This window comes from Hordeum vulgare, chromosome 5H (assembly GCF_904849725.1).
Source record: "Hordeum vulgare subsp. vulgare chromosome 5H, MorexV3_pseudomolecules_assembly, whole genome shotgun sequence".
NCBI lineage: Eukaryota > Viridiplantae > Streptophyta > Magnoliopsida > Poales > Poaceae > Hordeum > Hordeum vulgare.
The window spans coordinates 34,143,629-34,168,034 of record NC_058522.1 but is presented as its reverse complement, the minus strand read 5'-3'; positions in this window follow the sequence as shown (position 1 = coordinate 34,168,034).

Below are 24,406 nucleotides of genomic sequence, written 5' to 3'. Positions count from 1 at the left end.
CTAAAATCTCTAGAAGTGTTTGTCTCAACAAAAGATTTAACGCAATCAAACTCGAAATTCATACCTGACTCCTTACCTTCCTCCAGCTCCCAATCTTCAGAGTTGCGTTTGATTCTCTCCAATAAATTCCACTTGTGATCAATATCCTTCTTCATAAAAGAACCGGTACAAGAAGTGTCAAGCATGATACGATCTTCATGAGAAAGCCGAGCATAAAAGTTTTGAGTGATGATTTCTCTCGAGAGCTCATGATTGGGGCATGAATATATCATTGATTTAAGCCTCCCCCAAGCTTGAGCTATGCTTTCCCTATCACGAGGCCAAAAGTTATAAATAAAGTTCCGATCACGATGTACTAAATGCATAGGATAGAACTTTTGATGAAATTCCAATTTCAACCGATTGTAGCCCCATGATCCAGTATCATCACATAGCCTATACCATGTCAACGCCTTATCCTTCAAAGATAAAGGAAAGACTGTATTATTTACCTCATCCTCGGGCAAACTTGCAAGCTTAAATAAACCACAAACTTCATCTACATAGATGAGATGCAAGTCTGGATGTGAAGATCCATCTCTTGTAAAAGGATTAGCGAGCAGTTTCTCAAGCATACCCGAAGGAATTTCATAAAAGATATTTTCAGTAGGTACCTCAGGTTGAGGAACAAATCCTCGTGCTTCCGTTCGTGGTGAAGATACCCCGAACAAACTCCTCAAAGGAACAGTTTCCATCGTGACAAGTGACAATAAATTTCAGCACAGTATATAAATGTTCCCTTACCAATTTCCACTTACCAAAGGCGCTTCACTCCCGTGCAACGGCGCCAGAAAAGAGTCTTGCTGACCCACAAATATAGGGGATCAATCGTATTCCTTTCGATAAGTAAGAGTGTCGAACCCAATGAGGAGCAGAAGGCTCTGATAAACGGATTTCAGCAAGGTAATAACTGCAAGCACTGAAAGTAGCGGTAACAAGTGATTGTGTAGCGAGGTGAAACGTAGAAAGCAAAGAGTAACAAGTAACAAGTAGTAGAAATGGTGCAGCAAGTGGCCCAATCCCTTTTGTAGCAAGGGACAAGCCTGAACAAAGTCTTATAGGAGGAAAAACGCTCCCGAGGACACACGGGAATTTCTGTCATGCTAGTTTCATCATGTTCATATGATTCGCGTTCGTTATTTTGATAGTTTGATATGTGGGTGGACCGGCGCTTGGGTACTACCCTTACTTGGACAAGAATCCCACTTATGATTAACCTCTCTCGCAAGCATCCGCAACTACAAAAGAAGAATTAAGACAAAGTCTAACCATATCATTAAATTAGTGGATCCAAATGAGCCCCCCACGAAGCAACGCATAGACTAGGGTTTAAGCTTCTGTCACTCCAGCAACCCATCATCTACTTACTACTTCCCAATGCCTTCCTCTAGGCCCAAATATGGTGTAGTGTTATGTAGTCGACGTTCACATAACACCACTAAAGGAAAAGACAACATACAGCATATCAAAATACCGAACGAATATCAAATTCACATGACTATTATCAGCATGACTTATCCCATGTCCTCAGGAACAAAAGTAACTACTCACAAAACATAATCATAATCATGATCAGAGGTGTAATGAATATCATCAAGGATCTGAACATAAACTCTTACACCAAGTAATCCAACTAGCATCAACTACAAAGAGTAATCAACACTACTAGCAACCTTACAAGTACCAATCGGAGTCGCGAGACGAAGATTGGTTAAAAGAGATGAACTAGTGATTGGAGAGGAGATGGTGCTGATGAAGATGCCTCCCCTCCGACGAGAGGAGTGTTGGTGATGACGATGGTGACGATTTCCCCCTCCGGGAGGGAAGTTTCCCCGGCAGGATCGTCCTGCCGGAGCTCTAGATTGGATCTGCTCAAGTTCCGCCTCGTGGTGGCGGCGAAACCACGAAAAATGTCCCGTCTGATTTTTTTTCTAGACCAAGACCCTTCATATAGAAAAAGAGGGGGGCTAGTCGGCCGTCAGGGAGCCCACAAGCCCCCACTCCGCCACCAGGGGTGCCGGTGTCAGGGCTTGTGGCGCCCTGACAGCCCCCCTCCGGTAGTTCTTTCGCCCAGTATTTTTTATATAATCCCAAAACAATCCACGTAACTCTTCAGGGCATTTGGAGATGTGCAGAATAGTGGACTAAGATTTTCTCCTTTTCCAGTCCAAAATTCCAGCTGCCTGAATTCTCCCTCTTCAAACAAACCTTGTAAAATAAGAGAGAAAAGGAATAAATGTGATACCCCAAGTAATATAACAACCCAAAAAGCAATAAATATCAACATGAAAGCATGATGCAAAATGGACGTATCAATGGGTCGGTGATTTGTTTGGATGACATTCATCATGCAACAGTTATATCACAGAGAGATATGTGGCTAGCTCCCGTTCTTCAATGTGATGTAGGCATGCATTCTATGTGTCGTCATACGTGCTTAGGGAAAAGAACTTGGATGACATCTATTGTCCATCCCTCCCGTGGCAGCAGGGTCCAAAAGGATACTACGGGATATTAAGGTTCTCCTTTTAATAAAGAACCGGAACAACACATTAGCACTTGGTGAACACATGAACTCCTCAAACTATCGTCATCACCGGGAGTGGTTCCGGTTATTGTCACTCCGCGGTTGCCGGGTCATAACACATAGTAGGTAACTACAACTTGCAAGATCAGATCTAAAACACACATATATTGGTGACAACATAATAATTTCAGATCTGAAATCATGGCACTCGGGCCCTAGTGACAAGCATTAAGCATGGCAAAGTAGTAGCAACATCAATCTCAGAACATAGTGGATACTAGGGATCAATCCCCGTCAAAACTAACTCGATTACATGATAGATCTCATCCTACTCATCACCGCCCAACGAGCCTATGAATAGATTACTCACGAACGATGATGAGCCATGGAATTGGAGAGGGAAGAAGGTTGATGATGACGATGGCGACGATTTCCCCTCTCCGGAGCCCGAAACGGACTCCAGATCTGCCCTCCACATGAAGAACAGGATGTGGCGGCGCCTCTGTATCGCAAACGCGATGAAATCTTCTCTTCCGATTTTTTTCGAGACGAAATTGAATTTATAGAGCTGGAGTTGGGGGCGGCAGACCCACGGGGGCCCCACAAGCTTGGTTGCCGCGTCCAAGGGGGCAACAGGGCTTGTGGCCACTCGCCCATCCCCTCCGGTCGATCATTGCGCAGGTATTTTTCATATTTTCCAGAAATATTCTCCGTAAATTTTCAGGACGTTCCGAGAACTATCATTTCTACACAAAAAAAACTCCATGGCAATTCTGCTGAAAACAGCGTCAGTCCGTGTTAGTTCCATTCAAATCATGCAAATTAGAGTCCAAAACAAGGGCAAAAGAGTTTGGAAAAGTAGATACGATGGAGACGTATCAAACTCCCCCAAGCTTAAAACCTTGCTTGTCCTCAAGCAACTCAGTTGACAAACTGAAAGAGAAAGAAAAACTTTGACAAACTCTGTTTGATCTTGTTGTTGCAACTATGTCTAACTCATAACTAGAATTTCAGTAAGATCACAAGTTAACCACATAAGCAAGTGACACAAAGGTCTCACAGTAAACTAATATCAATGGCATAATCAGCTAGCGAGCAAATAATAATGAGTTTCAGATACCAACAATTCAATCAAAACAAGCATGAAGCAATATGAATAGGTGGTATCTCGCTAGCTCTTTCTGAGACCGCAAAACATAAATGCAGAGCACTTTGAAAGATCAAGGGCTGACTAAACATTGTAATTCATAGCAACGAAGATCCAGTCATAGTCATACTCAATATCAATCAAAAGCAAAGCATAAAAATGACAGAGGTGCTCTCTAATTGGTGCTTAAATAAGAAGAGGATGACTCAATAGGAAAATAAATAGACAGGCCCTTCGCAGAGGAAAGCATTGATTTGCAGAGGTGCCAGAGCTCGAGCTTTGAAAACAGAGATAATAATTTTGGGTGGCATGCTTTCATTGTCAACGCAATGACCAAGAGTTCTCAATATCTTCCACGCTACTCATGCTATAGGCGGTTCCCAAAAATAAAAGTAAAGTTTTAACTCCCCCACCACCAATCAATCACACTCCACGGCTAGCCGAATCCTCGGGTACCGTCCATACTAACATCAATCCGGGGGAGTCTTGTTTTACAGCTATGTTTTCGATTTAAGCGTGGAACTGGGCATTCCAATTACTGGCCCCTTTCTCGTGAATGACAGTGAATAAACACATGTCGAGGATAACACGCCTAACATGGAAGATGCCAATAGCCCTTGTCACCACATGAGCAGTTCGGGCGTGCAAAACAGATTATTTCTTGAAGGTTTAGAGAATGGCGCATGCAAATTCACTTGGAACGGCAGGTAAATACCGCAAATAGGTAGGTACGGTGGACTCTCAGGGAAAAACTTTTGGGTTTATGGAAGTGGATGCACAAGCAGTATTCCGCTTAGTACAGGTGAAGGCTAGCAAAACATTGGGAAGCGACCAACTAGAGAGCGACAACAGTCATCAAGATGCAAAGAGTTTGACTAACATGGAGTGCAAGCATGAACAGGATATAAATCACCATGAACACGAACATCATAGAGGCTATGTTGATTTTTTTTTCAACTACATGTATGAACATGCGCCAAGTCAAGCCACTTGAATCATTTAAAGGAGAACACCATCCTATCATACTACATCATAGTCATCTCAAAATCTATGTTGGCATTCAAGACAAACCATTATAAGCTCCTAGCTAAATAAGCATGGCATCAGAAACTATGATCTCTAAGTTGTCATTGCAAACATGGTTCTCTCACAACAAAGCTGAATCTGGGACGACAAGCTAGTCATATTTACAAAAACAAAATAGATAGAGTTCATACCAGCTTTTCCAGTCTCAATCACTTCGTCATATATCATCATTATTGCCTTTCACTTGCACGATCGAACGATGTGAACAATAATAAGAGTGCTCGTGCATTGGACTAAGCTGAATCTGCAGGCAAACACAAAGGAGAAGACAAAGTAATGTGTCTCTTTGAAACCTAAACAGGTATGCATGCAAGAGCCACTAAACATTGTAACCAATATCTTCTACGTTGACCCAAAGAAAAAGAAAACTATTTACACGGGAAAGCTCCCAACAAGCAAAATAAGAAAGGAAAATCTTTTTGGGTTTTCTCAAAAGGACACAAAACAAGAAAACAAGAAAACGAAATTAAACTAGCATGGATAATACAGTGGCAAAGTGTAACCACTGGCTAACAAGGTGAAAGCATAAGCATGAATGTAAAGTCGGCGAGAACACGTACTCCCCCAAGCTTAGGCTTTTGGCCTAGCTTGGTCTACTCCCAAGGACGGTCCTGGCGAAACCCAAAATCATAATCGGGGTTATACGGGAACGCTGCAACCACTGCCTGAATAGCTGCCTCATGGAGACGAGCAGCCGTCGCCTCCCTCTCATGCTCCTCTGCCTCTCCTATGGTTATGTAGTATCTCTGTTTTACCTGAAAGGCAAAGAAACCAGGAGTAGGAAGGGTAATATGGAAAACACGCTGCCGGTTAAATATCAATCGGTATAGGAGGGATTCCTCATCCCTCTCAAGGAACTGGTAGCGTGTCATAGCGACGCGATCAAGGAAAGCTGTATGGAGCAGGGGATCTCCTGCGCGGATGGGTACTCCAAGAAAATTTGCTATGCGAGTGGCATAGATGCCTCCAAAGAAATCTCCCTCAATAGCATTCTTATTCAGCCTCCTTGCTATAATAGCTCCCATGTTGAAGCTTTTGTCACCCGTAACTGCGCTCTTAAGAATACTAAGGTCGGATGCGCATAGGTGACAATGTTCAACCTTACCGTTAATGCATCTACCTATGAAGAGGGCAAAGTAGTGCAAGGCAGGGAAATGAATGCTTCCTATGGTAGCTTGCGTGATGTCTCTAGTTTCTCCAACAGTTATACTAGAGGCAAAATCTCTAACCAAAGATTTAGCAGGATCTTTAAGATTACCCCCATTGGGTATTTTGCAAATCCTATTGAAATCCTCCAAATCCATGGCGTAGGATTTATCATACAGATCAAACAGTATGGACGATTCACGGCCAACTGAAAATTTAAATCTATGCACGAAAGAGGCAGTGAGCATAGCATGTTGTTCACATTTATCTGAGCGAAATTCTTCCAACCCGGTATTGCGGACAATTGTATCAAACTCATCCTTGAAGCCTGCTTCGATCATGAACTCATCGGAAGGCCATTCACATGGTTGTACCAGTGCGTCCCTTAGTTGATAAGGTTTGGGCTCCCGAACAGAAAGACGGGGACCCTTCTTACTTGAGGAACCACCATGAAACTTCCTCCAGAACATAATTTCTTTTTGCTGAAATTTTTGAAGTCCAAGAGAAAAGTGAATAAAGACCAACCACGCCTTGTAGAAACTACTCCTACTAGTGCTTAGAGACCGTATCACGCGCTAAAACTACTTGGGACAATCTAAAATCAACATTTCAAGCTCAAGAACAGGGTCACCAAGGTAGCAAGAATACACGAAGGATAAAGCACTAGAGCAAAAACTAATTGGACCAATGGAGGAGTCACTTACCAAGGAGTAATTTCCCCAAAACGGTTCGGGGAATGGTGCTTTGAGCAAGGAGATCGAAAATCACAACCAAATGAGCAAGAATAGGGGTTTGAGCTGCGAAACAATTTTTTCTAGAGGTAGAGGAAGAGGATGGGAGCTGGAATGAGTGGAGGGGGTCCCTGTGGGCCCCACAAGCTTGCTTGTCGCGGCCAGGGGGTGGTCGTGGTGACAGGGCTTGTGGCCCACTGGTGTGGCCCCCAGGCCAGCTCTCAGTCCCAGTATTTTTCAAATATTCCAGAAAAAATCATACTAGATTTTCAGGACCATCGGAGAACTTTTATTTTCGGGGTATTTTTCTCCGGGACACTAAAACGGGAAACAGGGAAAACTAAACTAAATCTATCATTTTTCTTCTAAGCAATAGAAAGTGAAAGCTTAAAACAGAGGTATGTGAATCTTTGATTCATCCATTTCATGGTCATCGAAGGAAATCCGTCAATGGAGTTGATCAAACCCTCATGACAAAACTTTCTCAAATCGCAAAAGGAAACAGAGAATTTTCGAATACTCACTAGGTCACCTCTATGGGGAGATGTATCTCCCCAACAAGCAAATCATACTTCATCTTGACACGATGAATAGGGCATTCAAAGCTCCCAATAAGAATCAATGAAGTTTTTTCGATAGCATTGATGCAATGTACTTGATATCGTTTCTTCGGAAAGTGCATGGTATGCTCATTACCGTTGACAAGGAAAATGACATTGCCTTTGTTGCAATCTATAACAACCCATGTAGTGTTTAAAAAGGGTCTTCCGAGGATGACATCCATGGCATCGTCCTCGGGAATATCCAAGATAACAAAGTCTGTTAAGATAGTGGTGTTAGCAACCACAACAGGCACATCCTCGCAAATGCCGACAGGGAAAGCAGTTGATTTGTCGGCCATTTGCAGAGAGATTTCAGTGGGTGTCAACTTATCCAGTTCAAGTCTACGATAAAGAGAGAGAGGCATAACACTAACTCCGGCTCCAAGGTCACATAAGGCAGTCCTTACGTAGTTTCCTTTAATGGAGCAAGGTATAGTGGGCACTCCGGGATCACCAAGTTTCTTAGGAGTTCCACCTTTGAAAGTGTAATTGGCAAGCATGGTGGAGATCTCAAGATCTGGTATCTTCCGTTTATTGGTCATGATATCTTTCATGTACTTGGCATATGGAGACATTTTGAGCATATCAACTAACCGCATCTGCAGAAAGACGGGTCTTATCATTTCAATAAAGCGCTCAAAATCCTCATCATACTTTTTCTTGGATGGCTTAGGAGGAAAGGGCATAGGTCTCTGAACCCATGGCTCCCTTTCTTTACCATGCTTCCTAGCAGTGAAGTCATTCTTATCGTATCTCTTAGGTTGTGGGTTATCAGGATTAACCGTAGGTTCAATCTCCACATCCTTATCATTGCTAGGTTGAGCATCATTATGAACATCGCTGTCCATATTGTCACCAGTTCATGTTCATCACCAGATTGTGTTTCTGCATCAGAGGTAGAAATATCATTTGGTTCTTCAGGTGTGACAGAATTTGGTGAACTGACATGTTGGTTTCTATCATCCTTCTTCTTCTCCTTAGGATGACTGGGTGTATCAGCATTAATTCCTTGAGAATCTTGATCAATTCTCTTAGGATGACCTTCACGATACAAAGGATCCTGAGTCATTCTGCCTCCTCTAGTAATGACTCTGACAGAGTTTTCATTTAATTCATTGAGCAAGTCATTCTGAGCTTTAAGTACTTGTTCTACCTGAGTAGTAATCATAGAGGCATGTTTACTTAGAAGCTTCAGATCATTGACATTTCTGTCTACACAAGCACTTAAATGACTAAGCATACGAGTACTTTGTTCCAAATGTCTGCTAACATAATCATTGAAACTCTATTGTTTGGCAACAAAGTTGTCAAATTCATCAAAGCATAGGCTAGCAGGTTTATCAAAAGGAATATCACTCTCATCAAACTTACGCATAGAATTTACTTCTACTACCTGTATCGGGTTATCGAGACCATGGATCTCTTCGATAGGTGGTAGATTTTTGACATCTTCAGATCTAATGCCTTTCTCTTGCATAGATTTCTTGGCTTCTTGCATATCTTCGGGACTGAGGAATAGAATACCTCTTTTCTTTGGAGTTGGCTTAGGAGGTTGTTCGGGAATAGTCCAAGCATTATCGTTGATCAAGATGTTATTCAGTAGGGTCTCAGCTTGTTCTATAGTTCGTTCCCTAAAAACACAACCGGCACAACTGTCTAGGTGGTTGATACGTCTCTAACGTATCTACTTTTACAAACTCTTTTGCCCTTGTTTTGGACTATAATTTGCATGATTTGAATGGAACTAACCTGGACTGACGCTGTTTTCAGCAGAATTGCCTTGGTGTTATTTTTGTGCAGAAATCAAAGTTCTCCAAACGCCTTGAAAATTTACAGGGAGCAGTTTTGGAAAATATCAAAAATACCTGCGCCAGAATCCACCTGAGGGGGTGGTCCAGTGGGCCACAAGCCCCTGCTCCGCCACCACCCCCTGGTTGAAGTGGGCAGGCTTGTGGGGGCCCATAGGCACCTGCCTCCCCCAACTCCAGCTCTATAAGTTGTCTTTCATCCCAGAAAAAATAAAAAGAAAAGTTTTCGTCGCGTTTTGGATACGGAGGCGCCGCCACCACCTTTTCTTCATCTGGAAGGCAGATCTGGAGTTCGTCTTAGGCTCCGGAGAGGGGAAATCTTCGCCATCGTCATCATCAACCTTCTTCCCTCTCTAATTCCATGAAGCTCTTCGTCGTTCGTGAGTAATCTATTCGTAGGCTCGCTGGACGGTGATGAGTAGGATGAGATCTATCATGTAATCGAGTTAGTTTTGATGGGGATTGATCCCTAGCATTCACTATGTTCTGAGATTTGATGTTGCTACTACTTTGCCATGCTTAATGCTTGTCACTAGGGCCCGAGTGCCATGATTTCAGATCTGAAATTATTATGTTGCCACCAATATATGTGTGTTTTAGATCCGATCTTGCAAGTTGTAGTTACCTACTATGTGTTATGATCCGGCAACCCCGGAGTGACAATAACCGGAACCACTCCCGATGATGACCATAGTTTGAGGAGTTCATGTGTTCACCAAGTCCTAATGCGTTGGTCCGGTTCTTTATTAAAAGGAGAACCTTAATATCCCGTATTTTTCTTTTGGACCCCGCTGCCATGGGAGGGATGGACAATAGATGTCATGCAAGTTCTTTTCCCTAAGCACGTATGAGGACACACGGAATGCATGCCTACATCACATTGACGAACGAGAGCTAGCCACATATCTCTCCGTGTTATAGCTGTTGCATGATGAATATCATCCAAACAAATCACCGACCCAATGCCTACGAGTTTGTCCTACTGTTGCTACGGCTATTACTTGTCTTGCTTTGCTGCTACTATTGTTGCTACTGATGTTACTTGTCTTGCTCTGTTGCTACTGTTGCTACTACTGTCGCTTGCTACTGTTGCTACTTGCTACTGCTGTCACTACTGTTGTTCCTTGCCACTTCTATTGCTTGTTACACTGTCGATACCCGCTACTTCGATGTTACTACTTCGCTGTCACTATTGTGCTTGCAGATACTAATCTTTCAGGTGTGGTTGAATATGACACATTCAGTTGCTAATACTTGGGAGTATACTCTCACCTCCTAAGGCTTACCTACAAATTTGGGTCAAATACTCTACCCTCGAAAACTGCTGCGAACCCATGCGCTGGTGGGCCATCAACAACATTCTTCCAGTTTCATTGTCGGGGAGTGCTAGCAGCATTCTTCTGGTGCCGTTGCAGGAGAAGGTTAGTTATTATAAGCATTCGTCTAGCTAACACTAGAGATTGCAGGATCAACACTTTTCTGGAGCCATTGCGAGGGAAGCACAACTGACGTCAGCATTTTTCTGGCACCGTTGCCGGGGAGGTATTACTATATTCTCGGAGTCACTTGGGATTTATATCTGCTGATCACTATGAAGAATCTGAAGGATCCGAAGACCAAAGTCTTGCCCTCAACTACGAGGGGAGGTAAGGAATTGCCATCTAGCTCTGCACTTGATTCACCTTCAGTTATGAGTAAGTTTGCGACATCACCTCCTGCTAGAAATCTTGATATGTCGCATGTGCTTGATGATGCTTATGATGCTGCTATGCCTGATACTGCTAGAGATGCTATGCTTGATACTATGCCTGATGATGCTATGCCTGATACTATGCTTGATACTATGCCTGATGATGCTATGCCTGATACTATGCTTGATGCTATGCTTGATACTGCTAGAGATGCTATGCTTGATACTGCTTTGCTTGATGATGCTAGAGATGTTGCTTTGCCTCATGATGCTATGCTTGATACTGCTAGAGATGCTCCTTTGCCTGTTCCACTAGGAGTGTTTCTTGATTCTCATATTGCTAGAGTTATTGCCAATGCTCGTGATACTTCTGAAACTACCGATGCTATTGAGATAGAGCGTGCTTTTGCTCCTGCTAGATCTAGCTCTCCTAGATATGAATTGCATGTTATACCTGAGGGTTATGTTATGTAGGGAGAGATAGCTGAGGATTTTCTTGCGTGTAAGGATGCCTATGACGCTGAGAAATTAGTTCTCAAGTGGAAGGAAAAATCTTGGGAAGTTAGGATGAAAAATGATCCGAAGTTTGCCACTTCGCCTATCTTTGTCACCGATAAGGATTATCAATTCTCTGTCGACCCTGAGATAATCTCTCTAGTCGAATCTGATCCTTTTCACAGTTATGAGTCTGAGCCGGTCATAGCCCATCTTGCCAAACTATCCGAAATAGCCAACCTTTTCACTAATGAGGAGAAGATCCGCCACTACTATATCCTTAAGTTGTTTCCTTTCTCTCTAAAGGATGATGCTAAAGCCTGGTTCACCTCTCTTGCTCCTGGATGTGTGCGTAGTCCCCAGGAGATGGTCTATTACTTCTGTGAGAAATATTTTGCTGCCCATAAGAAGCAAGCTGCCTTGCAGGAAATATACAACTTTGCCCAACTCCAGGAAGAGAGTCTTCCACAAGCTTGGGGGAGGCTCATCTAGCTACAGAATGCTTTGCCTGATCACCCTCTCAAGAAGAACGAGATACTTGATAGCCTCTATAACGGACTTACCTATGCCTCTAGAGACTACCTAGATAGTTGTACCGGTTGTGTTTTTAGGGAACAAACTGTAGAACAAGATGAGACTCTACTGAATAACCTCTTGATCAATGATAATGCTTGGACTATTCTCGAACCACCTCCTAAGCCAACTCCTAAGAAAAGAGGTATTCTATTCCTCAGTCCCGAAGATATGCAAGAAGCCAAGAAATCTATGAAAGAAAAAGGCATTAGATCTGAAGATGTCAAAAATCTACCACCTATCGAAGAGATCCACGGTCTCGATAACCCGATACAGGTAGTAGAAGTGAATTATCTGCGTAGGTTTGACGAGAGTGATATTCCTTTTGATAAACCTGCTAGCCTATGCTTTGATGAATTTGACAACTTTGTTGCCAAACAACAGAGTTTCAATGATCATGTTAGCAGACATTTCGAACAAAGTGCTCGTATGCTTAGCCATCTAAGTGCTTGTGTAGACAGAAATGTCAATGCTCTGAAGCTTCTGAGTAAACATGCCTCTATGATTACTACTCATGTAGAACAAGTACTTAAAGCTCAGAATGACCTGCTCAATGAACTAAATGACAACTCTGTCAGAGTCATTACTAGAGGAGGCAAAATGACTCAGGAACCTCTGTATCCTGAAGGTCATCCTAAGAGAATTGATCAAGATTCTCAAGGAATCAATGCTGATACACCTAGTCATCCTAAGGAGAAGAAGAAGGATGATAGAAACCTACATGCCAGTTCACCAAATACTGTCACACTTGAAGAACCTAATGATATTTCTGCGTTTGATGCAGAAACACAATCAGGTGATGAACATGAACCTGGTGACAATGTGGACAGCGATGTTCATAATAATGCTCAACCTAGCCATGATGAGGATGAGGAGATTGAACCTACGGTTAATCCTGATAATCCACAACCTAAGAGATACACAAGAATGACTTTACTGCTAGGAAGCATGGTAAAGAAAGAGATCCATGGGTTCAGAGACCTATGCCCTTTCCTCCTAAGCCATCCAAGAAAAAGGATGATGAGGATTTTGAGCGCTTCGTTGAGATGATAAGACCCGTCTTTCTGCAGATGCAGTTAACTGATATGCTCAAGATGTCTCCGTATGCCAAGTACATGAAAGATATCGTGACTAATAAACGGAAGATACCAGATCTTGAGATCTCCACCATGCTTGCCAATTACACTTTCAAAGGTGGAACTCCTAAGAAACTTGGTGATCCCGGAGTGCCCACTATACCTTGCTCTATTAAAGGAAACTACGTAAGAACTGCCTTATGTGACCTTGGAGCCGGTGTTAGTGTTATGTTGCTCTCTCTTTATCGTAGACTTAGTTGTATAAGTTGACACCCACTGAAATTTCTCTGCAGATGGCCGACAAATCAATTGCTTTCCCTATCGGCGTTTGCGAGGATGTGCCTGTTGTGGTTGCTAATGCCACTATCTTAACAGGCTTTGTTATCTTGGATATTCCCGAGGACGATGCCATGGCTATCATCCTTGGAAGACCCTTTTTAAACACTGCAGGGGCTGTTATAGATTGCAACAAAGGCAATGTCACTTTCCATGTCAATGGTAATGAGCACACATTGCACTTTCTGAAGAAACGATATCCAATACATTGCATCAATGCTATCGAAAAGACTTCATCGATTCTCATTGGGAGCTTTGAATGCCATATTCCTCGTGTCAAGATGAAGTATGATTTGCTTGCTGGGGAGATACATATCCCCATTGAGGTGACTTAGTGGCTATTCGAAAATTCTCTGTTCTCTCTTGCGATTCAAGAAGGTTTTGTCATAAGGACTTGATCAATCCCATTGACGGATTTCTTTCTATGACCATGAAACGGATGAATCACAGAGTCACATACCTCCGTTTTGAGTCTTCATTTTATGTTGCTTAGAAGAAAAATGATAGAATTAGTTTAGCTTTTCCTATTTTCTGTTTTAGAGTCCCGGAGAAAAATACCTCGAAAATAAAAGTTCTCCGATGGTCCTGAAAATTTAGTATGATTTTTTCTGGAATTTTTGAAAATTTCTGAGCCTGAGAGCTGGTCAGGGGGCCTGACCAGTGGGCCACAAGCCCCCCCACCACCACCTACCCCCTGGTGGCGGGGTGCAAGCTTGTGGTGTCCACAGGCACCCCCTCCACTCACTCCAGCTCTCAGCCTCTTCTTCCACCTTCAGAAAAAATTGTTTCGCAGCTCAAACCCGTGTTCTTGCTCATTTGGCTGTGATTTTCGATCTCCTTGCTCAAAGCACCATTCTCTGAACTGTTTTGGGGAAATTCCTCCTTGGTAAGTGACTCCTCCATTGGTCCAATTAGTTTTTGCTCTAGTGCTTTATCCTTCGCAAATTCTTGCTGCCTTGGTGACCCTGTTCTTGAGCTTGAAAAGTTGATTTTAGCTAGTCCCAAGTAGTTTTAGTGCGTGATACTATCTCTAGGCACTAGTAGGAGTAGTTGCTACAAGTTGGGTTAATCCTCACTCACTTTTCTTTCGAAATCTCTAAAAATTTCAGAATTTTTCACAACTAGAAAAAGGAAGAGATGAGGAGGTTCTTGAGAGGCTCTTCAAGCCATAACCCTAAGGAGGACGAGAAGAATCACCCCAAGTACGCAGTCCCTCGAGTCACAGAAGTTTGAGCGTGCGAGTAGCCAAGTGATGAATTTTTGCGCGCCGCCGGACTTTATGAAGACTTTTATTACTTGGTGGAGAACACAGGTCTTACTACGTTCATTGAAGATAAGTGCCCACAATATCTCCTCCTCACCAATATTTTCGTTCAAAGCTTCAACTTTTATCCGAGGAAGAATCCTCCCATGGTTGAGTTCATGATTTACGATATCCCCCAGTGCGTGACGCTGCAGGACTTTTGCAATGTATCAAATTACCTTATGTTGGGGATATCTGTGACCCTCGTCCACGGGACTTGGAGGATTTCATTGGTTATATTGCTGTTGGAGAGGATAGAGGAGTGTCTCGCGCTAGAATTGCTAGCATACATTTTTCCTGTGCTTCGGTACTTCTCACTATTTGTGGGAAAATGTTTGATTGGCCGTGGGGAGGCTGGATCACTTAGTTCTCCAGACCTTGCGGTTCTGCGCGAAGGCCTTTATAACGATAAGACTTGTAGCTTGGGCACTATAGTCGCTCAACGGTTGAACCTGAACCGTTCTAAAGGTGTTGTCTATGGAGGTATCTATGCTATCCGTCTTGCTAGACACTTTGAGATACCTATTAGACTTCGCGAGGAAGAAGAGATGCTTCTCCCTGAGAGATATCTGGATTATGACAGCATGATTCGCCATGATTTTCTGGATAGAGATGCTAGTAGACGGATGATTTATAACCTGGTATTTAGTCAGGGTACTCGGGAGACTATTACCTTGCCTGCTCCTTCTTTGTTTGATCTTCATGCAGGTAGGTACACTATTATGCCCGCGGACATCTACGCATATTGGGGCTTGGCCCAACCAGAGGCGCCCGCGCCCGAGCCGCCAGTCGAGTACCAGACACCAGTTTATCAGTGGGAGCCAGAGGAGCTCACACAGCAGTGGCATCCACAGTCTGCTCCAAAGTATCCTGGAGCTAGTTATTTCCCACCTTGGGAGTAGACCAAGCTAGGCCAAAAGCCTAAGCTTGGGGGAGTACATGTTCTCACCGACTTTACATTCATGCTTATGCTTTCACTTTGTTAGCCGGTGTTTACACTTTGCCACTGTATTATCCATGCTAGTTTATTTTTGTTTTCTTGTTTTCTTGTTTTGTGTCCTTTTGAGAAAACCCAAAAAGATTTTTCTTTCTTCTTTTGCTTGTTGGGAGCTTTCCCGTGTAAATAGTTTTCTTTTTCTTTGTGTCAAGGTAGAAGATATTGGTTACAATGCTTAGTGGTTCTTACATGCTTGCCTGTTTAGATTTCAAAGAGCCATATTATCTTGTCTTCTCCTTTGTGTTTGCTTGCAGATTCAGCTTAGTCCAATGCGCTTATTATCGTTTTCATCGTTCGATCGTGCAAATGAAAGGCAAAAATGATGATATATGATGAAGTGACTGAGACTTAAAAGCTGGTATGAACTCTATCTATTTTGTTTTTGTAAATATGACTAGCTTGTCAACCCAGATTTAGCTTTGTTGTGAGAGAACCATGTTTGCAATGACAACTTAGAGATCATAGTTTCTGATGCCATGCTTATTTAGCTGAGAGCTTATAATGGTTTGTCTTGAATGCCAACATAGATTTTGAGATGACTATGATGTAGTATGATAGGATGGTATTCTCCTTTGAATGTTTCAAGTGGCTTGACTTGGCGCATGTTCATGCATGTAGTTGAAGCAAAATCAACATAGCCTCTATGATGTTCGTGTTCATGGTGATTTATATCCTGCTCATGCTTGCATTCAATGTTAGTCAAACTCATTGCATCTTGATGACTGTTGTCGCTCTCTAGTTGGTCGCTTCCCAGTCTTTTGCTCGCCTTCACTTGTACTAAGTGGGAATACTACTTGTGCATCCACTTCCATCAACCCAAAAATTTTCCATGAGAGTCCATCATACCTACCTATTTGCGGTATCTACCTGCCGTTCCAAGTAAATTTGCATGTGCCATTCTCTAAACCTTCAAGAAATAAATCTATTTTGCATGCCCGAACCGCTCATGTGGTGATAGAGGGCTATTGGTATCTTCCATGCTAGGAGTGTTATCCTCGACATGTGTTTATCCACAGTCATTCACGAGAAAGGGGCCGGGATTTGGGATGCCCAGTTCCATGCTTAAATCAAAAACATAACTGTAAAACAAGACTCCCCCTGGATTGATGTTAGTATGGACGGTACCGAGGATTCGGCTAACCGTGGAGTGTGATTGATTGGTGGTGGGGGAGTTAAAACTTTACTTTTCTGTTTGGGAACCGCCTATAGCATGAGTAGCGTGGAAGATATTGAGAACTCTTGGTCATTGCGTTGACAATGAAAGCATGCCACCCAAAATTATTATCTCTGTTTTCAAAGCTTGAGCTCTGGCACCTCTGCAAATCAATACTTCCCTCTGCGAAGGGCATGTCTATTTATTTTCATGTTGAGTCATCCTCCTCTTACATAAGCACCATTTAGAGAGCACCTCTGTCATTTTTATGCTTTGCTTTTGATTGATATTGAGTATGACTATGACTGGATCTTCATTGCTATGAATTACAATGTTTAGTCAGCCCTTGATCTTTGAAGGTGATCTGCATTTATGTTTTGCGGTCTCAGAAAGAGATAGCGAGATACCACCTATTCATATTGCTTCATGCTTGTTTTGATTGAAGTGTTGGTATTTGAAACTCATTATTATTTGCTCGTTAGCTGATTATGCCATTGATATTAGTTTACCGTGAGACCTTTGTGTCATTTGCTTTAGTGGTTAACTTGTGATCTTGCTGAAATTTTGGTTATGAGTTAGACATAGTTGCAACAACAAGATCAAACAGAGTTTGTCAATGTTTTTCTTTCTCTCTCAGTTTGTCAACTGAGTTGCTTGAGGACAAGCAAGGTTTTAAGCTTGGGGGAGTTGATACGTCTCCAACGTATCCACTTTTCCAAACTATTTTACCCTTGTTTTTGGACTATAATTTGCATGATTTGAATGGAACTAACCTCGACTGACGCTGTTTTTAGCAGAATTGCCTTGGTGTTATTTTTGTGCAGAAATCAAAGTTCTCCAAACGTCATGAAAATTTACGGGGAGCAGTTTTGGAAAATATCAAAAATACCTGCGCCAGAATCCACCTGAGGTGGTGGGCCAGTGGGCCACAAGCCCCTGCTCCGCCACCACCCCCTAGTGGCGGCGGGCAGGCTTGTGGGGCCCACAGGCACCTGCCGCCCCCAACTCCAGCTCTATAAGTTATCTTTCGTCCCAGGAAAAATAAAAAGAGAAGTTTTCGTCGTGTTTTTGATATGGATCCGCCGCCACCACATGTTCTTCATCTGGAGGGCAGATCTGGAGTCTGTCTTGTGCTCCGGAGAGGGGAAATCGTCGCCATCGTCATCATCAACCTTCTTCCCTCTCCAATTCCATGAAGCTCTTCGTCGTCCGTGAGTAATCTATTCATAGGCTCGCTGGACGGTGATGAGTAGGATGAGATCTATCATGTAATCTAGTTAGTTTTGATGGGGATTGATCCCTAGCATCCACTATGTTCTGAGATTTGATGTTGCTACTACTTTGCCATGCTTAATGCTTGTCACAAGGGCCCGAGTGCCATGATTTCAGATCTGAAATTATTATGTTGCCACCAATATATGTGTGTTTTAGATCCGATCTTGCAAGTTCTAGTTACCTACTATGTGTTATGATCCGGCAACCCCGGAGTGACAATAACCGGAACCACTCCCGGTGATGACCATAGTTTGAGGAGTTCATGTGTTCACCAAGTGCTAATGCGTTGGTCCGGTTCTTTATTAAAAGGAGAACCTTAATATCCCGTAGTTTCCTTTTGGACCCCGCTTCCACGGGAGGGATGGACAATAGATGTCATGAAAGTTCTTTTCCCTAAGCACGTATGACGACACACGGAATGCATGCCTACATCACATTGACGAACGGGAGCTAGCCACATGTCTCCGTCTTATAGTTGTTGCATGATGAATATCATCCAAACAAATCACCGACCCAATGCCTACGAGTTTGTCCTACTGTTGCTACGGCTGTTACTTGTCTTGCTCTGGTGCTACTACCGTTGCTACTTATGTTACTTGTCTTGCTCTGCTGCTACTGTTGCTACTATTGTCGCTTGCTACTGTTGCTACTTGCTACTGCTGTCACTACTGTTGTTCCTTGCCACTGCTATTGCTCGTTACACTGCCGATACCCGCTACTTCGCTGTTACTACTTCGCTATCACTATTGTGCTTGCAGATACTAATCTTTCAGGTGTGGTTGAATCTGACACATTCAACTGCTAATACTTGGGAGTATACTCTCACCTCCTAAGGCTTACCTACAAATTTGGGTCGAATACTCTACCCTCGAAAACTACTGCGAACCCACGCGTTGGTGGACCATCAACAACATTCTTCCAGTTTCATTGCCGGGGAGTGCTAGCAGCATTCTTCTGGTGCCGTTGCAGGAGAAGGTTAGTTGTTATAAGCATTCGTCTAGCTAACACTAGAGATTGCAGGATCATCACTTTTCTGGAGCCATTGCCAGGGAAGCACAGCTGACGTCAGTGGTCTCTAGAAGCATCGGTAAGTCCGTTATAGAAGATATCAAGTATCTCGTTCTTCTTAAGAGGGTGATCAGGCAAAGCATTCTGTAGCTGGATGAGCCTCCCCAAGCTTGTGGGAGACTCTCTTCTTTGAGTTGAGCAAAGTTGTATATTTCCCGCAAGGCAGCTTGCTTCTTATGGGCAGGGAAATATTTTCTCGCAGAAGTAATAGACCATATCCTGGGGACTACTCACACATCCAGGAGCAAGGGAAGTGAACCAGGCTTTAGCGTCATCCTTTAGAGAGAAAGGAAATAGCTTAAGGATATAGTAGTGGCGGATCTTCTCCTCGCTAGTGAAAAGGGTGGCTATATCGTGTAGTTTGGTAAGATGTGCTACGACCGTCTCAGACTCATAACCGTGGAAAGGATCAGATTCGACTAGAGAGATTATCTCGGGGTCGATAGAGAATTCATAATCCTTATTGGTGATAAAGATAGGTGAAGTGGCAAACTTCGGGTCGTATTTCATCCTAGCTTTCAGAGATTTTTCCTTCCACTTGAGAAGTAATTTCTCAGCGTCATAGGCATCCTTACACGCAAGAAAATCCTTAGCTATCTCTCTCTCCATAACGTAACCCTCAGGTATATCAGCCAATTCATATCTAGGAGAGCTAGATCTAGCAGGAGCAAAAGCAGGTTCTATCTCAATAGTATCGGCAGTTTCAGAAGCATCACGAGCATTGGCAGTAACTCTAGCAATATGAGCATCAAGGAATACCCCTAGTGGCATATCAGGAAAAGTAGTATCTCTAGCATCATCACGCATAGCATCTCTAGCAGTAGCATCATAAGCATCATCAAGCATAGGCGTCATATCAAGATTTTTAGCAGGAGGTGGTGTCGCAAACTTACTCATAACTGAAGGTGAATCAAGTGCAGAGCTAGATGGCAGTTCCTTACCTCCCCTCGTAGTTGAGGGCAAGACTTTGGTTTTTTGGATCTTTCAGATTCTTCATAGTGATCAGCAGATATAAATCCCAAGCGACTCAGAGAATATAGCAATCCCTTCCCCGGCAACGGCGCCAGAAAAAATGCTGCTAGCAGTCCCCGGCAATGACACTAGAAAAGTGATGTTGATGTGTTCCTGACTTGATGCCTCCGCGGCAACAGAGCGAGAACTGCTCCCAGTTGCTCAACAATTAGCAATTGTCTTGCAATGGCCCACCAGCGCGTGGGTTCGCGGCAGTTTTCGAGGGTAGAGTATTCAACCCAAATTTGTTGGTTCGCCCAACAGGAAGTGAAAGGATACTCTCAAGTATTAGCAGCTGAATGTGTCAGATTCAACCGCACCTGAAAGTTTAGTATCTGCAAGCAAAGTATCAGTAGCAAAGTAGTATGATAACAACGGTGTCAGAAACGATTTGTTGACAAGGCAGACTATTCCTAATTGTCGTATCAATGGCGCCAGAAGTTGAACGTGGACGGAAAATATTCTTTCCCGTCAACGACGTGAGAAAAAGTATTGTAGCAGGTAGCAGCAGTGTAACGAGTAACATCAGTGGCAACGAACAGCAGTAGTGACAGCAGTAGCAAGTAGCAACAGTAGCAAGTAGCAGCAGCAGTAGGACAAACTCGTAGGCAATGGGTCGGTGATTTGTTTGGATGATATTCATCATGCAACAGTTATAACACGGAGAGATATGTGGCTAGCTCCCATTCGTCAATGTGATGTAGGCATGCATTCCGTGTGTCGTCATACGTGCTTAGGGAAAAGAACTTGCATGACATCTATTGTCCATCCCTCCCGTGGCAGCGGGATCCAAAAGGATACTACGGGATATTAAGGTTCTCCTTTTAATAAATAACCGGAACAACGCATTAGCACTTGGTGAACACATGAACTCCTCAAATTATGGTCATCACCGGGAGTGGTTCCGTTTATTGTCACTCTGGGTTGTCGGGTCATAACACATAGTAGGTAACTACAACTTGCAAGATCAGATCTAAAACACACATATATTGGCGACAACATAATAATTTCAGGTCTGAAATCATGGCACTCGGGCCCTAGTGTGAAGTATTAAGCATGGCAAAGTAGTAGCAACATCAATCTCAGAACATAGTGGATACTAGGGATCAATCCCCGTCAAAACTAACTCGATTACATGATAGATCTCATCACCGCCCAGAGAGCCTACGAATATTCTTTCACTTCCCGTCGTGCGAACCAACAAATTTGGGTTGAATACTCTACCCTCGAAAACTGTCGTGATCCCATGCGTTGGTGGGCCATTGCAAGACAATTTCTAATTGTTGAGCAAGTGGAAGCAACTCTTTTCTGGCTCCGTTGCCGGGGAAGCATCAAGTCAGGAATAGTTGCACGTCAACAGAGACCTCTGGCACAATAACAACCTAGCTCAAGATGATTGGCATTCTTGCTTTCTAATACTCGGAAACAACATGGGGCACAACTGCATCATCAAGCTTCATGAACAAGTAGGAAGCATATGCCTCTTAGAAAAACGAAATGACATGGCTGCTTTTCAATGTTTACAAAATCCTTCGAGAAGCTAGTAGGAAGCATGTGGCAAAACCAATAGAAATAATTGTGAGTACCGACCTTACAAAAAAATATTTTAATTATAATTTGATTTGTTTTCTCGGTTTCTCCTATAGAAGCAAGCTCACCTTAGGCCGAAGCAAAATTTATGTCTCTAGATGCACATCCCTAGTTTGGTTGAAGCATGTACCTTCAGGAGAGTGAAAATAATTGTGTTTTTTATGGAAACAACGGAAGTAATACTATGGTTGGTAGGAACAATATTGTGATATATTTTTTTACCAAATTGAAGCAACTTGAATTCAGCCTGGAAGCTAATTTCCTGATCATCATAAACAAAGTTTTATTGTTATGGAAGCAAACCATTGTGTTACCAATATTTGGTTTGTGAAAAAATACAGGGATTATTTTCCTAAAATAGGGAACGTACTAAATCAAGAACATTATTAATTGCTTTCGTATATCATGAACAATGTTTCCTTTGTATTATACTTCTGTGCATCAAGAACAATGCTTTCATGGGATTTAGAAAGAACGTGAATACGTAATTAATTGCCAGATATAGCCGTGAGAAATAATCGAGGAAGTGATTTTGGAAGAAAAAATCGAGTTTGTGTGGTTGCTGAATAGGAAGCAGCTAAACTTACGGTAGTAGTTAGTTGAAAGCACACAATTACAGGGGCGAGGCAGTTAATGGGAAGCAGCAAATTAGGGAAGCAATATCACATGGGGTTTTAGTACAGATCGGACGACCATTATGATCCTAATCCTACGGCTTTGGAGTAGTCTCATAGGAAGCAAGGGATCAGTAGTCTGATCCCTAGCAGCGCCCATGATAGTAATGGTATCTAGGGAAATGATCATCTTGTCTGAGATCCCGCTTGAAAGAAGAACGACTCCGTGAAGCAGACGAACCGACGTAGTCGAATGGATCCTCACATTCCGACACGTTTGTGGATCTCTATCGAGACGAAGCAAACCAGAAACAAGCATCAACACACGATATTCACCACACACATGCATGATATGATGCACACCCTAATATGATGCATGTCGAGTTTAAATTATGCAAGGCATGGCATGACAATTCACAACAATCAAACACTACACGTTAAGTGAAGCTCAATATGCCGAAACTCCATGTTTAATTATTTAGTTCACTCCCATTTATTTCCACAACAATATTAAATGTTGTTAAACATGGCAAGGGGTGAAGCAAAAATTAAACTACATATCTAGGCATTTTAAATGAGGCCGGAAACGACATGTAGCATTTTCGAAATGACCACATGTGTTGACTTTGTAATCTGCCCAGATCTGTCCTAACCACATTTTATGTTTGTTAAACGGCAAAACAAAGTGGTTCACGTGATTCTACTAGCCGTTCTAGTCCATTTACATATATGGCTCATCTCCAGCGAAGCTACGGTTAATTAACTACGAACTAAATCATTTCTATCATGTCGACACGTAAACCGATGCAAACAGCATGTAAAACAGTTTTAAATATGCATGTGAGTTGAAAAATACTAATCTACATGAAATTCTACACGTTTTACATATATAATTTGTCGCGATCCAACGCACGGTTTAAAAGTTACGGTCATTTAAAATATGCATGTTTTTTCTGAAATCCCTGGTAATTGGAAAAATCGCAGGCGTTAATAAAATACTTACGTGCCCGATCTGACTATTGGGCCTAAACAGAGGCAAGCGCAACATAGCTAAAATGCGCGCGGGGCGCTGGATAGAGCAGGGCTCACCAGAGGGCCTCGGGCCGGCTCGGGGAGGAGGTGGAGCAGGCCGGTTCGGTGGTGGCCCTAGCCCATGCTGGGGTGCGCAACTGGGCATGCGGCTCGAGGCGGCCCACGGGGTCCAAGGCGGGGGGCGAGGCGCTGGAGCGTCGTGTTCCTCCCGTGCTCCTCACGGGCAGGATCCATGGCGGCGACGCAAGGTCAACGCAGGATGCGAGCGGCTGCATGGCGTCCTAGAGGCGGTGGCGTCGGATCTGGGGTGGGGCTGTCCGGATCCATCCATTCCCGACGGCAGACGGCTCCGGCAACAAACTCCATGGCAGCGGCGGACATGGCACCTACGGAAGAGAGAGAGGACCGAAGTGAGGAAGAATAATAACTGGAGGAAGAAGGAAGGCAGGGAGAGGGGATCCGGCGGGGTCGACCTGGCCTGGCGCGGCGACTGCTCCGGCGGCGTCGGGGCTCTAGTGGCCGACGTGAGGACGGGGCGCTTGGGAGGAGCGAGGGCAGAGGAGTGGCTGGTTCGAGCGGCTGCTCGGGCGCACGGACGAGCGCGCCGGGCCGGAAGGGCTGCGGCTGGGCCGAGCGGGCCGCGGTGGGTGGCGGCTTGATAGGGGCGTTGGAGGGCCACATGGCGCGCTCAGGTGGCGGCGGTCGGTCCTTTGGGGCGGCGCCAATTGGCGAGGTGGTGGCGGCTCGGCATGAAAATCGAGGCATGAGGTGGGAGAAGGCCAATTTGGCACGGGAGGGTTTTAGGGGGGTTTTCGACCCTTCGATCGCGGGGATGGGTTTGATGGGCTAAGTTGGGCTGTGTAGAGGTGGGTAGGTGGGGAAGAGAGGGAGGTTTGCAGCCCGTGACACACGTTTTTAAAACCGGAAAACGTGTGATGAATAAACCGATGACGGTGCCACTACGGTCTACCGTTCGGGTATCAAACGAACTTCAATCGCGACGAAATTTGGTAGGCGGTCTACCTACACTATAATAAGACCGCACGTCGAGTTTCAACCCAATCCGATAAAGTTTTATACACACTTTTAAAAACAAGATTTTAACGA